This window comes from Corvus kubaryi, unplaced genomic scaffold, assembly GCF_017639235.1.
Source record: "Corvus kubaryi isolate FWS band 111438036 unplaced genomic scaffold, C.kubaryi_AGA036_p1.0 37354, whole genome shotgun sequence".
Lineage (NCBI taxonomy): Eukaryota > Metazoa > Chordata > Aves > Passeriformes > Corvidae > Corvus > Corvus kubaryi.
This window is the reverse complement of record NW_024581116.1, coordinates 12588045-12600982: the sequence shown is the minus strand read 5'-3', so window position 1 is coordinate 12600982 and position 12938 is coordinate 12588045. Positions and strand designations below refer to the sequence as shown.

The window sequence follows — 12938 nt, the reverse complement described above, 5'->3', positions numbered from 1 at the left end:
TTGCTTTCCCTTGAAGAAAAGTGGATACAAAGAGACGACATGTCTGGATTTTCACAAATGAGCATTCAAAGTGCTTTGATTTCTCACTGTCCTGGTGATGGAAGGGGGATCCAAGCTCTCCACTCCCTGCCCTGAGATGGACATGGATGTGCTAGTGTCTGCTGCTGGTTCCTGGACTTGCACAGGCAAAGGAGGTGGTAGATGGCTGCACAAACTCTTATCAAATCCTTTTATCCCCCCTCCCTAAGCAAAATCATGTGCGCAGCGGACTTATCCTAGCCAGATCCAGCCTGCTGACTGGCACCAAGAGAGCTCTGCTCTATACAGGGGATTAGTCCCCCATTCAGCTCTTGTTCCTAAAGCACTGACACAAATTACCTTTCAGGCTGGACTTCAGGGATGTGCCAGCTTTCCCAATGTGTTGTTACTGTTGGGCAATTCCAACAAAGCTAAACATTAAATCAAATTGCCTAGGGGAGAAGATGGGAGGGAAAATGTCCCAACAAGCTGACCTGATAATTTATTCATCTCTGAAAAAATGAGAAAGACTGTCAAGAATGAAATTTCTTCACTTTAGACACAGTCAGAAACTAAAACGCAGCTTTTCCTCAAAGGAGAAAGCCCTGGGTGTGATACAGGGCCACCTTCAGCTGCATGGAATAATGGAGCTCCTTTGCTTCAAACTGTCAAGGAAAAGGCCTGGAGAAAGGGACACGTGAGGAACCTGCCTTGCCTCCAAACAAGCAGAAACATTTCTTTGTGCTTTCATGGTAGTTTACTTTTCTCTGATGTTTTAGTCCTACTTGGTGTAGCATCTACAGCTCCACAACCAAAGGCATGGGGATGCAAACGACATTGAATGAGGCACGAGTATTTTGCTAATACCAGCCCAGCTCTTCAACTCCCACATCCATTGCCCATTTCTTCAATCCCATTTTTGAAGGAGACAAAGCTGTTCAAGGTCTTTATGACCAGCTGCCCTGTACTCCAGTGCAGTGACTGCTCCTCCCAGTTTGGTATTATCTGGAATTCTTCCTTCAATGGTGATGGTAAAGTAGAGCAAAGAGATAACTTTTCAGATGTTAATTAGTTATAAAGACACAGAAGGCACTGTCCTTTCCGTGCAGCTTGCCACCCTGAGTTGGAAAGAGACTTCTTTTGCAGGTCAGCCTGGAAGTAGCTTGAAACACTCCTGTTTCTCATTCGTGCTTGTGTCCTGTCCTGAGAAGCCTTGGCTGCTGTTACACTGAGACACAGAGATGCTCACCCTCCCACTGAGGGCCTTTATTGACTTCTTAGAGACAGGAAGCAATTTAAAAGCCTTTTCTCGTTTAACTATTGACTTTCACATCACTCCTTTAAAGGATTATTGGACCTTGAGATAGTGACTAATGATGTTGTCACTATTCATTAATCCTGAAAAACGTCTGCCATCCATGGAGTTTGGCAAAGATGAAAAGAAGACACTGTAGGAAAAATAAGTATAATGTCTTTAATGAAATTCCAAGAAGATAGCTACTATAAGCAATGCATCTGAGGGAGTGATAATAGATTTTGATTTCTTAGAAGTGCTGAGAGGTTCTTGCTCAATGAACAGCAGAGAAAGAATTGGTATAAAAACATTCAAGTGACAAATTCAAGTTTAAGATCTTGTTCCTGCCATTATTTCTGCAGTAGCCCTGGCCTGATATTTTAAGTCATTGACAAACTTGGGGAAGTCTAGTGTAGGCCACCAAGTTGGTCAGGGCTGGAAGACTTGTCCTGTGAGCAGAGCTGAAGAGAGGGTAAAGGCTTCCTCAGCCTGGGTAAAGGACAGCTTCAGGAAGGTCTCACAGCAGCCTGGCCCTGCCTAGCTGGAGGGATATCGAGCAGCTGAGCAGGGCTCCTCGTGATAATGCATGGTAGGAGAATGAGAGACAGGAGTTTAAATTGAAAGAATAGATTCCAGCTGGAGATAGGAAAAGACATTTCACTGAGTGTCGCAATGACCGCCACTGACCACTGCCCAGGCCAGCTCCTGCGGTGTGCGACAGGAGTGGGGAGCAGCTGGAGGCTCTTGGCTTTAAAGCTGCTCCTCAGGAGTTCAGCTCTGCCCAGGGGAGCTGAAGCTCCAGGCACAGTGGCTGTCAGCAGTCCGGATAAGGGAGAGGCTAAAAAGTAGCAAGGAGGCTTGCCACACGGGATAATCCAAGTTTATTGGAAGCAACTCCCAGGGGACAAGCCTCGAGCAGCTCCAGGGAACCTCTTATAAAGGGAGGTGTTACAATGGGGATGGCTTAACTGGGGACCAATAGAAATCTCTCAGGGAGGGATACGGATGAGGATAGACATTTCCTTGGGCCAATAGCCTCAAGGGGAGGAGGGAAAGGGATCACATGCCCCAATGGGGCATCGAAGTTTAGGGGATTTCCAAAGGGGGAGGGTCTCGGGGGATTGATGGGGACCATATAAGGGTAATTTGGGAGGTTTCAGATGATGGACACTGGACCTTCGGGAACAACAGGAGGGGTTTGGGTGATTGATAGGGAAAGAGCTAGAACAAGGGGAGGAGAACAACCATGTAGGGAGCACCGGGGGAGCGGCTTGGGTCTGGGACAAACCAACTGGGAATAGGAGTGGGGAAGGTAGGGATGAACCATTGGGGTACAGAAAACATATATAAAAATATAATAAAGGTATTGCATCACCACAACTGAGGACAGTTAGGAGACCAGACTGCTTGGAGAGCTTCTTCAGCCTTGGAGAGTTCAAGACCCAGCTGGGTAAAGCTCTGAGCAGCCTGGCCTGATCTCACAGATGACCCTGCTTGGAGCAAGAGGTTGGACAGAGGGATACCTGAAGTCTATCCCAAAGCAGCTGATTCTGTAATTTGGCTTCCCTTTTCATAGCAGTTTGCTAGGACTTCTAAAGAATATCCACACTCTAAACAGAAATAAGATGATCTTCACTGCTTTAACTACATCTGTTAACTACATCTACAATGAAACAAGCTAATTTGCCAGTCCATATTCATATATCCAGGTAGTAAGAACCTAGAGACCACCATAAAACCACCAGGGAGAAAAGCAAGTCATGCTACTTACTGTACAAGACTAAATCCTCTCACAAGCCCATCCTCTAGCAGAAAGATAGGCTTTTACATCAAGTGGTGCAACATCCTGGAAAATAAGTAATGACTACAAATAATTCCTGCAGTGGAATCAAAATCCCTCACCTGTCCGATCCCTGCTTCCAAAGTGCTCCCATTCATATTAATCTATTCTGAAGATCAGATTACTCCTTCAGTGCAAGCGCCTCCATTCACACAGGCACTCATCCAGAATTATGCTGAGAACATGTTGCAGAAGTGCTGCATTTCAGAGCTAGAAAACATGTGCTAAACCAGACAGACACTTCCAAGCAGAGAACACATGCATGAAGTTTATACTGCTCTGTACACGGCAGAAAAATCTACGTTCTCTGGAGGGCTACATCCCCAATCCTTTTGCAACCACATCTACAGGGTGAAAAGCTTCAGGCCATCAGAATAATTGGTGCTTCCTCTGCCCACAGCAAGAGCATGCCACTGTCTGTAAGTAACGCAGGTTGTTAAGAAAAAGAGAATATTTATTTTAGCACAAATATGGTTATGAAGGTTTTTTAAATAGCACAGTAATGAGCTTCAGCTGGCTATGTATATTACATTTTCATGTTCGTTATGAAAATTAATGTCAGCTTAAATATATGCATACTTTTAAAATGTAGAGAACTTTTTGCAAATGAAAAGTATATTGAAAAGAAATTTAAAGATAAAATATTCTGTCATAAATCTGCAGAAGTCTTGTCTGAATTACTGACTCAAGCTGACAAGGCAAAGAACAGTAGAAGCCTGTAGAATCTTGGCAATAAGAAGTTTGAGCTGGTTTTCCTTCAGAATTGGAAGGTCACCTAGTCAAACTTTATCCTAGTATGGTGATCCAGTGAATTTTCAAAGGCAAAGTGGCTTATACAAATAAAGGAACAGCTATCCATAGAGTAATGTACTATTAGGGGCATTCATGCTGGAGGACTTTGTTTTATCAAATTAATTGATACAGATTTCAAAAGTGCTCAAAAACCATAAATGTTCTTGGGATCCTCTAGCTGCTGTCTCTCTCTTCTAGTTTGTGGACAAGGAAAAAAAAAATTATTTCCTAAAAGCAAAAAGAAATTATTTTACCCTGGGTATAACATTCAAACTACCAGAGCAAAAACTGAAACCTAAATAGAAAAACAACAGCAGAGATTCCATTTTTAGGATGGAATGATCTTTTCATGACTGAACAATTTAATATATATGACTTGCAATTTCTGTGCCTGGCTGTGTCATCTTTTTAAATGCCATTAAACCTCAGTGTCAAAATACCTATTAAGAAAGTGGCTTTTATGGAGGAAAAGATAATAAAAATCAGGTATATTAATAAGCTGTATGAGAAGCCTCATTCCAGAAATAATGAAGCTCATAAAATGAGTTTTGCCATTTACATTCACATCCTAAATCAACCAAGCACTTTAATACACCCAGATCTGACCAAGAGCGATTTACCAGCCATGGAACTCATCAGTCAGAACTTAATAAAATTTTGTTTACACCCAACCTGTGATATTAGGTTGTCTATAAATAGCACAGCAGAGTTTCAAATTACATTTCTTCTTCCTTCAGGAACATTGAATGTCTAGAAAACAGGACACTGGATTTTGTGTTCCTTTAAGTCCTCAGGAATACTTAATGAAGCCCACACAATCTATGTGTACAAAGGATCATTTTCAACTTACGACTGGGGATGGGATTTTGCGCATGGTAGGAATATACACTGAATAGTAGAGCTGCAGTTACAAACCTCATGGATCTATAGTCACTCCAGACCCTGCTCAAAACTGTTGCTCCTGGACTGCTCGAGGTTCCCAATCCACCTCCTCAATGCCTACAAGTGACACGTGAGCATCTGGACCAACATCATGGCAATATGAAAATGGCATTACCTGTGTCAATGAGCATCCTCTCATCACTCTGGATGTTGATTTCTGCTACCATTTTAGAAAATAATTTTATTTCAGTTACTGGATTTTGGAAAGGAATTAAGGAGGTAAGAAGCTGGTGTTCGAAATAATAAGTTGAGATGAAAAACTGGAACAACAAAAAGCTGCCCACAATATTCACATTTATTTGAAGGCAGTTGACTTGGTTACATACAAATACAATTAATACATTCTTAGATTTTTCATGTCTCATGTTCAAGAACTGATTTTCATTTGCTATAAAATTGCTGATGTCTTGCTCAAATGAGAGACCATTTTGAATGCAATGAATTCTAAAAATTAACAAATTTGGGCAAAATAGAAGCATTCTTGGAATATAATTTACTACAAGGTAGCTGAAGCAATTGTTCAAACAATAAACTCTCAAATAACTAATGCAACATTAAAATGGAAGATAACAAAACTGATTCTTTTTGTGCTTCTTCATTCTGCAAAATTCTATGAGACAAATCAGCACTCCATCTTAAATCTACATCTACTGGCAATTAATAAAATAAGGAGAAGTATTTTCACAATCTCAGGATAAAATGCATCTTTGCATGAGTTAGCACAATTTTCTTATATTGTTCTAAATAGTCTATCTTTTTTCCACGCAAATAATACTTCAGAAACACTGTCTTGTTTGTTTATGAGTGAAATATTATTCAAGACTGGATGCTGAACTGGCTGAAGCATTAATTTATAAAACTTACTATTTTAGGGTTTTGTGCTGTAAGAGATGCCTTTTGTTTCCATTCAGATAACTCCAATAGAAACTATTAAATTCTGTTCTGCTGAAATGGATGAAATTGTGAGGACCTCAAGCAACCCACTTGGGCCAGTAGAATATTTGCATTCTCTTCAGCTGCTTTCAGATCCAAACCCAACTCCTAAGCTCCTGAGATCATTCCCACCTCCTCTAGTGATCCATTTTTAATGTGTTTCTCAGTCCCTGAAGACAGTATCAGTCATAGGTCAGGTCCTTTCTCACTCAGGAACTAGCACTACAGGTTACTCCATGCTTGGTAGGTGCATCACATGTGTCAGCTACCTACTTTATGCCCCAGTTCACTAATTTACTAAATGAGAAATAGTGGCATTTATCCTGGAAGTAAACTAAATATGTTTAATGATGCATTTAAATAGGTTTTAAATTGCAAGTTTAATTAATAGGCAAAATTTAAGAAGAGAGAATGAAACAAAATCCTTTCAAAATTCTGCTTGCATCATTCAAAGTGCCTATATGGTTGATAAAGATTTTCCCAAGCTCTCAGAAAACAGGCAGCCCAGTAAAGGAGAAAGTAGGAATAAGCCTCTTATGAGGAAGGCTCACCCATTTCTAATGCCAGAAATAAACTAAAATTGAGAGACAACTATGAGAGCTTACCCAGCCTTTGCTTTTTTACAACACTCATGGGTCCATCTGTCTTAATTAAACTTACCAGTTCAAAGGTATAACAGTACTCTTTAAATATCTACCTCTCAGTTTACCTTTGAAATTTATTTCCAATTTATATCATATTTAAAAATCAAGTCTGATTTCCCCAGTGTCACACAAAAGAAGAGAGCAAATCAACACTTCCAGAGTCAAATGATCCTTTATTGGAGAGCTAATAACCTTTTCCCATTTCTCTCTGAGGTTTCTTTATTACTGCTCTGTGTCAAGAATCCCACCATTTTTCCACAAGTTGTATTTCTAATCTCATTCTACAAATGGAACCAAACATTTTTTTTTCCCCACAGAACAGGAGCGAAATGCTTGCAGTAAGATAAGATCAGCTTTTCACAAAAAGCTTCCACACAAACATGAACTAGCTGAGGACGATTTATAAACCACTGGGAACACTATAAAAGATTTATTCTATTTAGACAACTAGTTTGATTTTTTCTGTATTCAAGTTCAATTCCACCCTTATTAAAATGGCCATTTTTTCTATTCTCTCACTTAATGAATGGAGATAATCTGGCACAAATTTCGCATCAGATTGGCGCAATATCCATCTCGAAGGCTGTCCCCAGCCTGCACCTGCTCAGCTGAGTGCTGGCAGGTTGATTCTCGGTTCTCAGCACATGACATTCCCCAAGCTATGGCTGATTTGGGTGGCTGATAGCCAGTGGAGGTGGTTGCCAGGCTACTGGGCTGTGGCCACCATGGTTGGCCACCATAAACTTTCTGTTGGCCCCTCCATGTTTTACATGAGCATGAAAACAAAAACTACTAAGCCAGCCCAGGGTAGATCCCAGAGTCCAACTGCGAAGCACCAGCAAACCTGCAGTGGCCTGACATTATTACAGCCACCAGAGCTATTTAAATACAAACAGGTGACTACTTTGCTCCTGCCCAAAGCTGTGACCCACCAATGGCATAATTGTGCCTGCTGGTAGCTTGGCAGATGTGGCGGATCCTCTCCCTGGCTCAGGGGGGGCTGTCTGTGTCCTCTGGCTGCACGTTGAGCAGGTGCGAGATGTGAAGGGGATGGAAGAACAAGTCATGCTGCTACAAAAATAACTGCAGTTCAGTACAATTAGTGCAGGCTCAGGGGTGACCTACACATGGCAAAGCAATGATTTTAAGGCAGTAGTAGCAGATTTATGGGCTGTGCTTCACAGGTGCAAGCAGGGCACCGTGTCATGGTAGCTCTGGGAACAGTGGAACCAGAAGGACACCCAGAGAAAGGGGTTATTCTACATCATCAGTTTGCAAGGACAGATGCTGTAAAGCAGATATAACTTTAGAGCTCTCTTGTATTAATTTCCTCCAGATTACAATGACACATAAAGATAAGGTTTGGTTTCAAGGGAGCTGTGTCTGGCTGGACCTGTACCAGCTGCCTGATGCATTTACTTAAGAGTAATGTGGTCTAGATTCATTTCTCATAGACTCATTTCCCATTGCTGTTTTATTTGCATACCAGTGGAGTTCTGTGCAGAATCACCAAGAAAGGACACTGAGACTACCAAACAAAAGTGCAAAAGCTGCAATGAAAGCAGTTTTTGCCTGTGTTGTCCCCAAACACAAAGCCAGTGATGGTTGACTGATGTGACAAACATGCAAGACCATTTGCAAGACGATTAATTCTGAGCCTTCTTCCTGGAAGAGGTACGGATTTCTCACCACCCATAAAGAAAAAGAGTTATTTTACTCTTTGGTTTCACACATCAAGCAAATTTGTGTCAAGGAGATGATAGTAGAAGGAGTAGGAGAAATTGAAATGGTCACCTAGTTCCATGCTCTGAAAATCTGGGCGGGCTGGCTGTCTTCAGTGAGGTGTGCGGAATGGTCCTCTTTCACAGGATCAGACTGCAAGAGTAAGTTGTCCAGGCTGCTATTTAGCCCACACATCCTCAGGAGTGTGGATTTATACATGGGCTGTCAGATTTTAGCTTTGAGAGCCAGAGGTGATTTGGCTACAGATATATCCTTGGCTGGGAGAGCTGTGGAAGGCAACGGAAACAGGTCAAGTGATACTATCAAGAGAAATTCTGTCTTGGCTTGTCTCCTGTACTTCTCTGTTCAGAATCACAGCATGCTTAACTGGATCTTTCCAGCCCAGAGCAACAAGCCAAATTTATAATGTTCTTAATTGCTTTTTCTTTTCTTCTTCCCAGCTGGCAGATGGACCTGTACCATATCAGCATTGCTTTGTGTTGTGCTTTCAAGAATGATAATAGAACCAACAAAATTATTTTATTTTCTACTCTGTGCACACTGCAGAGAAATTTCAGTAAGCAGCACTTGGTCTTTATTTATTTTCATTTTCAGCTCTTGCTGAGATCAAAATTTATTTCTGCTGTATTTTGTTTGCTTTTATTATATAGTGTTCCAAACATTCTCTTTCAATTCTCACAAAGGATGCTTTTTGGAAACAAGCCAGGCTTGCTGAAGGTTTGGTAGGGACGTTCTGAGACACCAAACAGCAAATAGCAAATCATGCTTGAATAGCCCACAGACACAGAGGGATAAAAGAACATGACTCCTATCACATGCATCAACCAAGAAATCCATCTGGGGCTGGATATAATGAGGATTTAAATTACAAATGACTGCATTTACAGGTAAGCTAAAGATTCAACTCAAATCAGAGACACCCTCAAACGTAACCTCACATTCAGTAAAACAGTTCAAAATTGTAACATTCACAGAATCAGCACAAGTCTTTTCTGCCTTCTTGCTATTTTACTGGGTTGCAGAGAAGCATTTCACAGTCTTATTTGTGCCTAATGTATGGAATGAACCTGCCATCATTTTTGGGTGTGTGTCACACATATATATATACTTATTTATATATATATGTATATATACACGGTTGTACTCTCCCTCTGAAATGGAAAGAAATATGAGGTACATTCAAATACAAGTTTAAAAAATTTCACTTAAGAGATGGTCCACAGGACCTGCTAAGTACTGGAGAAGAAGAGGGGTGGCATTAACTCCAAGAGATTTTGGCATGAGTTATTTTGAACTGACTCTACTAGTCTTCCTACAGAGAAGTCAGGCTAAATAGTTCATTCTGATAAGAAAGTTCATCAGCCTTCAATTATTATTTAATGTTTTATATAAAAATTACAGATTTTTCCCTGAGGTAATTTCAGTGTTGCATAGTTGTATCCTTCTCAAACTTTATGCTGTAGAAGGAAAAATTAATTTTCTCCTTTATAACCCTTTCAGTTGAAGGCTGCATGTGGAAAAGCAATGCACAAATGCTTGAAAAGCGTAGCTTCTCCTTGTAGATGAAGACTCAAGAAAACTGCTATTTCCACTAGGATGACTTTGTAGCATTTTCTTTTCCACAGAGTAGTCTGATGAGGAAGCAGCCACAGCAGACAGCACAGAGTGCTAAGCTGCACCACAAAGAAGGCTGTGAGAGAGCAAGAAATTTGTTCAACTACTGTTTGTGCCAAATAACATTAATTTAAATACGCTTTTAATGTAGAGAAAAAAGTGTAGAGAAAAAAGCAGGCTGGAACAATTTCAGTCTTTGAGCAATACAACTGTTTATGTCAGTGCTTATGGAGCTGTGATTGAGTCAGCTAGGAGAACCTAGGGCTGTGGTTTTCAGCGCTTCCCCAAGGAAGAGCAGGGTGTTAGCTCCTGCCAGGGGTGAAACAGCAATGAAATATCCATGGAGACCTCAGTGGACCAGGAAATAAGCCCCATGGGGAGCTTCTGCCTCTCAAAGATAGCTTGAAATCACCAGCCTGTCTTTAGGGCCATCAGCTTTTTACAAGTTTCAGGTTAGTGAATTGTGAATCCAGACTTCTGCTTATTACATCCAGTTAATTATGTAAATGAAAGCCTGTAGCAGCCCTTTTAGTCCCCCTGGTAAACCTAGAACTCACAAACTTCCCCTCCCTATGCAGTGGTGAGGAGGAACTCAGGCTGCTTTGAGCTCACATATTTTCATTCACTTTTTCAATTCACAGGTCCGGTCCCAAACAGGTCAGATAGAGAAGAAGGTCTTTGTCATACCAAGTTTTTTATCAGCAGAAGGATCTGGGAATGGCTCCTTTCACTGCCAAGTTTGGAAGCATCTCAGGGACAGAGCATTTGAAAGCACAGTTAGCAATGGAATTGCAGCACTGTAATAGACCTAGAATTCCTCAGGAATGGGATCAGAGAGCAGGGATTTCTATAAAAAGAGGAAAATAAAGCAATCTAGTAAGTCTTACAAAATTACAGCATTAAACTGTCAAATGAAAATCTTGCAGTTCAAGAAAATATTAAGGAAAGAGATTTTGATCCTAGCACTGCATCACTAAAATATGTCTTGCACAATTTTCTTGGCATCTTGTCTTAGGTTTATCTCAAATCACATTATTCTTGTGTGAATAAAGTTAAGTGTTTTCAACTCTACTACAGAACAGTAAACACGGACTTAAATCCACCTGTCTCTGCCAGTTAACTATTTTCCAGAATTATTGCTGAAGTTCTATTGTATTAAATGGGAGGTGAGGTTCATTTGGTAGGATATATAAACAATTCAAGACTAAATCTAACAGCATCCAAACCTTTTTGCCTAGGCATATACACATTTGACTAATATTGCTATTTTTAAATAGTGGTAATTCCTACCATGTTTATCTATATCAGATCATCCCAGTGATTTCTTTTCCAAAATTCCTAAGCAAAGTGCTCAGTCTCCTCTGCCATGCACAGCATTGCCAATCTCCATGAGGACTGGCAGACATGCAGGTATCTCCTGCTGTTTGAGGCATTTGTCTCACACAGCCCTTCACAGGAAGAGAAATCGAAGTTCTTCTGGTTGACTCTTCTGTGAAAGCTCCTCTGCAGCAGAGAAGGTCATATTAAAGGTGAATTTTCTGCTCCTTGTCTAAAAATCCATAGTGATACTGAATATTCATATTTGCTGGTAGGATGTGCAACGCACATTGAGTAGTATCCATCTCTTATTGATTCATTCTCGCCTACCCCAAAAATGAGAGACTTGAAGTCAGTTGTTAACTAAGACCCTTATTTTAAACATATTTTCAGAAATGGCAGTTAACAATTCACTTCCAGTGTAATGAGCACTGGATTCATTAATCCTAATCACTAGGTTACATAAATCCATATTTATGACTCTCTGCAACAAACAGAAATCCAAAGTAGTGTTTTGAACTAAGTCATGAGAGGCTAGACGAACGCTGCATGGGGAGAAAGCAAATACATACCACAGAAAGAATGGTGACTCCATACTTGTCCTCATGGTAAAAACACGAAGAAAAAAAAACCCCATTGAACTCTTAATGAGACTGTCATATTGATGTAGACAGGGTGAGGCAAATGTCATAATATCTTTCGTAAAGCACTCTATATTAATTGACAAACAAGATGCTCCATTTTGTCAATATATTCAAAGGATTATCATTAAAAAAAAATTGAAAATGACAAAACCTATTACCAAAAATTACTTGAAGATATTTTCTTCCCTGGCTCCATATTCTGTCTGTCTCCATCCAAGGAGGATTCAAGACTTATAAAATCCTTGGCAAAGGGATAATTTTTTTTTGTCACCATCTCCATTTGGAGGTGATTATTTGGGGCAACATATTTAGAGGTTTGGCATACAAACAGAAGTAATATGCTATTGAAAATTTAAACCAGGAGATTTGAGGAGAAGGAGTGTTTGCTGAAAATGTGCTGTGCTTAATTCAGCCATTGAAACAGGAGGAAAAAAGCCCATCATGTTTATGTGTTCAAAGAGTCCAAAACCAGAAATGCACAAATAAGAAAGGAAAACAGAAGGAAACTTGACTAAATAAATGGCTCATGACCAAGCCTTAAAAATTAGCTTGCTTCACAGAAGGCTATACCAAAAATTAACAATTAAGCTGGAAGCAAATCTGTTACCACTTCTAATCTGCTCATATATACAATATGCTATGCAAAACATGCCTGGAGGAGTTGCCTCTTTCAACCCCGCTTTGTTTGTTTTGTTCCACTACTGCTGTTGAACATGAAATGTAATTCTCTGGAGAAAAGACTAAAGGCTCATTTTTTTACCATATAAATGCCTTGTGTCATGGACACAGCCAGGCACAGCTCCTGGGCTCTCCTGTACCGCAAATGGTAAATGAGTTTCCAAAGAAACATACAGAAATGTTCTCCTGTTCCCCAAAATGTGCACTGAGTTTATGATTTCCTAGAGATTCATAATCAACACCCAGCAGGGTCTGCAAGTGGGGGGGGCATCTGAGAAACGTGCAGTAAAACTGAGATTCCTCTCCTTCCCTTCAGATACTGTAGAAGTCTTAAATCCAGGGAAACCAATAAAATATAAAGTATTCCTATTGAATATAAAAGGGAGGAAAGGGAAAGGGAGGAAAGGGAAAGGGAGGAAAGGGAAAGGGAGGAAAGGGAAAGGGAGGAAAGGGAAAGGGAGGAAAGGGAAAGGGAGGAA

At 40.4% G+C, this 12938-nt stretch overlaps 1 long non-coding RNA gene across 3 annotated transcripts in view; it reads right to left on the bottom strand.

Moving 5' to 3' along the window:
* Positions 1 to 5163: 5163 nt before the first annotated feature.
* Positions 5164 to 12938, bottom strand: part of LOC121666964 — a 13626-nt gene continuing 5851 nt past the window's right edge. For 2 of the 3 annotated variants that reach the window (XR_006016856.1, XR_006016858.1), the window contains exon 4: positions 5164 to 10667. This is a non-coding gene — a long non-coding RNA (uncharacterized LOC121666964). The remainder of the gene's footprint in view (positions 10668 to 12938) is intronic. The other variant, XR_006016857.1, reaches the window with a different exon arrangement.